Here is a 6,000-nt window from a genome sequence, read left to right as displayed (position 1 = left end):
AATGGACGTGCATATAAAGTTTGGTGAGCCGATTCATACTCATATATGTTTAATTTTGAAAGTTCCCGTAAAAGTGATAGTAGCAGCAGCAGTAAAGTGGTTTCGTTTACCAGCTCGCTCACAACGTACGCATTGTATGATTTAACTCCACGGCTCGCAAAGGAGGTACTAAGAAGCTTTAAGTGAAGGAAATACGCTTTCGTTATGTCACTGCGACGAATGAAAGCCTCTGACGCCCATACCGCGGTCAGCAGTGAGAAAGGTAATTAAATGCAGCAATGCGCTGCATGGGTAAATAAGAAGGGCATAGCGTAGTCATCCTATAGAGATGGAGAAAAATAGACTTAAGAACGCGATAAACATCATAGGACGACCTCCACGCTAGTTGAGTGCATGCATTTCTGGCGCGTGGAAGATGTCGCTGTTTTTTTGTTCTTTTTTTTACATCGGTGCAACGCGTAGGAACTGCAGCGTTGAAAGCACGAACGAATAAATTATACTGCGATCACTGCGGGACCTGCGACAACCGTTTCGTGTTCCTTCGAATTTCGAGATCACATCGACCACAGCTCGAATGCGCAACCGGTTTTTTACATGTCAGCAAGAGAACGGGTAATCGCACAACACTTACCGTTGTTCCAAGTACGTCGCGGTAGCACCAGCAGCTGGGCAACAAATGTCATCAAGCCCTGGCCCACCGCAGTCCGCAACTTGAAGCTTCTAAGCATTCGCCAAAAACTAAAAGCGGACCACATCCATACGTACGCGCGCGAACGAGACGCGAACCATGCCGTCTGAGTTCGAGAGCAGTTATTTCATAAAAGCAAGAACAAACAACAATGTGACGTCACATCCGGTAAAGCCAACTTGTCCTCCTTTCTCACCTTCTCTCAGCTAACGCATGCGCAGCGACCACGGAGCCCTCGGGGGCGATGTTCAGGTGCAACAGGGCACTGAAACGACTGGCGATTCCTCAAATGAACGTCTCGTCCATTCTTCCGGTATTTATGACTAGTGTGTCGTTTTTATTTGGTAAAGCGGGGGCCTGAAAGCGCCTGCGATGAACAGCCGTACCGCGGCGCTGCGTTTCTATTCCCCTAATAGAGAAACAGTGGTGATAACTGACTTTCTTGGGAATAGCACTGTAGCGCCCCTAGGCGACTTCTCACCGTATGAACTGCCTCGTGCGTGCGACCGGCTTCAATGCATCCGCTTCTAAGCTTCCGCCTCCCTGTCGCCACTCGCGGCAAGAAGTGCAAAATTTAATAAATTTCTCGATCTCCGTTTGTCATCATAAATTTCTAGCATTCAAAACGAAAAACAGACACTTAAAGAAATAAAAATGTTCGTTATTTTATTTGTTGTATTTTAACGTATTCGTCTGAGCGAAAGCGTAGTTGGAAGAATGCGCCGCATGTACCCTGTTCACATTCGAAGGAGGATAGAAAGATAGTGCCCGAAAGAGGAGGCACGTCCTTGACGCGCCCGGGAAAGGCGTGGCAAGCGGCTCACGGCAAGTGTGCAGACAGACAGCGGGATAGTCACGGTATTGCTAAGTTGCAATAATCCGTTGGTAACAATATGCGGCGCTGGCGCGTTTCGTTGTGCAGCCGTGTACGCTTGAAACGTGGAAGCAGCGTGCCGCACAGGGTGGGCTCATGTGGTCATACGCGGCTTTTTGTCTACATATTTTTTTGCCTGCAGCCTTTGCGCGTTTCACCCTATCTCCGTTCACTGACTGCCGTCGAGCAAACTCGCGTAAAACTCGGGTGAACGAGAAACTCGGCGCATCCTGCATAGCACCCCTGGAAAACTTAATCGGCCAGCTGCCGGCGCCTTTTGTTGTAGTTGCAGATATTAATGCTCATTGCACTGGGCAGCGATAAGAATGACCAAAGAGGACAATTTATCGAAGATTTTATTTTGACAAATAACATCTGTCTTTTAAATTCAGTGTGCCAACTCATTTGTCACCGAGTTCACGCAATTTTAGCTGCCTCGATTTAGCATTTTGCTCTCCGGACATTTTTACAGATTTTAAATGGGATGTACTCGAGACTTCATGTGGCAGGGATCATCTGCCTGCCATAGTCAACCTGACCTCAACGCTACCCATTAAATCCTACAAACCACGCCAATGGAAGTTACAAATGGCAGACTGGGCTGTTTTTACAGAAAGTGCCAGGCTAGAGGAGCTTACTTTAACAAACTTAAGCATTGACAAAATTAATGAAAAATTTACTAACTGTATTATTTATGCAGCTGAAAAGACCATTCCACAATCTTCTGGCGTTGTTCGGAAAAAGCTAAATCCTTGGTGGACACACGAGTGCACCATAGCAAAAAAGCTGCAAGATAAGGCCTGGGGAATCTTACGCAGGTACCCAACACATAACAACTTTTTAAATTTTATACATGCCGAATCGTAAGCTCGATACATTCGGAGACAGGCGGAAAAGTTGTCTTGACAGAAATATATATCTACAATTAATAGCACCGTCACATCCAAAAGGATGTGGGAACAGGTGAGGAAGTTTAAGGGGAACTACTCATCATACACGATACCCATACTTACACCTTCAGGCACTCAGACAACACTACAAGAACAAGCGAATATACTTGGGAAACATATTTATAATATCTCTAGCCCGGCTATTTACTCAAACACGTTTTTAAAATACGAACTGTCAGCAGAAAAGGAGAAGCTACCAACTGCTTGTATGTCAAGGGATGAATACAACGCTCCATTCACGGTACAAGAACTTAACAGAGTTATCTGTGCTGGCAAGAAAACTGCAGTAGGTCCTGGCCGGATTCATTATTCCATCCTCGCACACCTGTTCAAAGCATCCGTAGATGCTCTTCTTAAATTTTTAACAAAGTATTTGAATCCAGAAGCATGCCAAAAAGTTGGAAAAATGCAATAGTTGTGCCTTTTTAAAAACAGGTAAATCCCCGACATCCCCAAGCAGCTAGCGACCCATAGCCCTGACAAGCTGTTTGGCGAAATCATATGAAAGTATCGTAAATGTCAGATCAGCTTTCGCGCTTCATATACGGAATTCTATTGATTCTCATCAGTGCGGCTATAAAAAAGGGCGTTCAACGATAGACCACCTCGTCCGACTTGAACACGAGATACGTGAGGCATCCGTACACAAAAAGCACTGCCTGGCTGTGTTCTTGGATTTAGAAAACGCGTATGACACCACGTGGAGATTCGGGATCTTACGTGACCTTGCTGCGTTAGGAATCCGCGGCAAAATGCTAATGTGTCTCGCTGATTTTATGTCCAACAGAACATTCCAAATTCGTCTAGGCAATGTGCTCTCGTGCACATTTATCCAGGAAAACGGCGTGCCACAAGGTTGCGTAGAAAGCACAACAAAGTCATTCCCCCCTCTGTTATGCAGTCCATATACGTCGATGATCTGCAAATAGCGTGCCGCGCCTCAAATTTACGAACATGTGAAAGGCAGCTCCAGATAACAATCAATAAACTAATGGAGTGGGCTGAGAAAAATGGCTTTCGCTTCTCTACTCAAAAAACTGTTACAGTGCTATTCTCGCAAGAACGAGGGTTGTACTTAGACCCGGATTTAAAATTGAATGATGTCGCGCTGCCGGTAAAACAAGAATATAAATTCTTGGGAGTGATCTTTGACAAAAAACTAAACTTCCTATCCTACATTAAAACACTACAGATTAAGGCAACTACAGCATTGAATATCCTCAAATTTTTATCTCATAAGCACTGGGGTTCCGACCGAACCTCTCTTTTACGTATTTACCGGCCTCTTGTGCGTAGCCTTTTAGACTACGGCTCCGTGGTTTACGACTCAGCCAGACAGTCCTATATCCAACGACTTGACCCAGTACATAACCTTGGATTGCGACTGGCAAGTGGTGCCTACAGAACGTCACTAATTCAAAGTTTATATGTTGAATGTATTGAGCCCTCATTACAGCAGCGCAGAGCGTTACTCACCTTCTCCTACGTGAAACTTACGTACACAGTGCAACTCACGCTTACACTACACAAATAAACCGAGCATGATTAAACCGCTTGTCCTGCGATATGAGGAATATATTCGAGATTATGACATTTCTCGTGAAGTCCTTCAGATTGCGAGAACGCCACAGCGTTTGCCCCCGTGGCACGATTTTGAACCGTTATGTGACTGGACATTGGCACATTTAAAGAAGAAAGACACCCCACACGAACACATTATACAAGAATTCCGCGCTTTTCAGGAGAAATACCAAAATTACATGGAAGTTTACACTGATGGCTCCAAAACAAATAATCACGTGGGTGTGGGGGCCGTATCGGAACATTGGGAAATAAGCATTCGATTACCACAACATGCCTCTGTCTACACAGCCGAAGTATACGCAATATGGGCTGTAGTTAAAAAGAGCATCGCTGACAAACTCGAAAACACAGTCATATACACTGATTCATTAAGCACACTGAAGGCTCTACACGCGAAATCCGAATGTGAACCCCTGATAGGGGACATTTTAAACATGGTAACATTAAACAAATACGGCCGGTCAATTAAATTTTGCTGGGTACCAAACCATGTCGGTACACCGGGTAATGAAGCAGCGGATAGGTGTGCATCAATGGCAGTGCACAAATACATAACACGGCGCTTCCATATCGGGATAGTATCACGGTGATTAGGAAGGCCTTGACGTCTAAATGGCAACAGAAATGGGACCATTGCTTAAGCAACCAGCTACATCTTAATAAACCCGTAATTGGTGAGTGGAAGTCGTGCACTCACCAGCAACGGTTTTATGAGGTTATCCTTTGTCGACTTCGGATTGCACACACCCATTTAACACACAACTTTCTCCTTCGAAAAGGAAACCCGCCGACTTGCGAAAAATGCAATCAACCTCTTACAGTAATACATATCTTTATAACATGTCCACAGTTTGAAACACAGCGACGGAAGCTTTTACACAACCTATATAATTTAAACATACCTTTACACCCTGCGCTATTACTGGCAAATCACCCGCTAGTGCCATTTACTAACCTGTTCCACTTTTTAGAGACGACTGGTTATTTACACGAACTATAATGCAATGCAGGTTTGCCTGCTCTAACCTTGCGTTTCCTTTTGTCTTGTGACTGGCGCAGCATGGCCTTAGTTGCCTTTGTGCCATTAAACCCCAACTAACTAACTAACTAGCTATAAATATTTTCGTTTATTTTTGCATCCTGCTTAATTCTGACTCCTTCATTGCAGGTAGTCCAATATATTGAACAAATAGGTATCGACGCACTTTCCAGCACCGCGTGAACGGCAAGCAGGCCGACAGTGAAAAGCAGTGTGCGGCTATATACATGTAATTCAGTTTCACTGAGGCGACTCGTAGCTACACACACCGATGAGATACTCAACCTTCTATTGATCTAGGTACGCTCGCGTTCATGGCTATGATTTCTTCTTTTGCGCCAAGAGACATTGCAGGGAGGATGTTTAGTACGAATTCAGAGACTGGTGAAAGGCAATTTCATCTTTCTTCTAGCCTTAAAGAACAGTTACTAGAATTACTTTTTCTCGCTTTTAGAATTTATCAATACGTTTCATTGCCTATGCGGTGTTTGACATATTTTTAATAGATGCACCCTAGTCTTAGAACCCTAGTTAATAGAAACACCCACCATAATAAATATTTTGCAAGCTCTTCTTGCGTGTTCAATGCTGCGCAATAAATCTGTCGCAAAAATATTTTTCGTGCATTGCACTGTTCCTGAAACCTCGCCTCATTCACGTGTTAGGCGCTTGTTGGAAGCAAGCTTTTTATACGAAAAACTAGCATTACAGGTGCCATTTTGATGACTTTAGAGGCTAATAAAATACATGGATGGTTAATAATCCAGGAATACAGTTTTCGGTATAACGCCTTCGGCACAAGCCCGCGGCCAGAGTAGCCGTAGCAAGGGTACGCGGCTGGTGCGTGTGGCAGCAGGCTCAAGCT

This window comes from Dermacentor andersoni, chromosome 6, assembly GCF_023375885.2.
Source record: "Dermacentor andersoni chromosome 6, qqDerAnde1_hic_scaffold, whole genome shotgun sequence".
Taxonomy (NCBI): Eukaryota; Metazoa; Arthropoda; class Arachnida; order Ixodida; family Ixodidae; genus Dermacentor; species Dermacentor andersoni.
Note: the sequence above shows the minus strand (reverse complement) of the source record.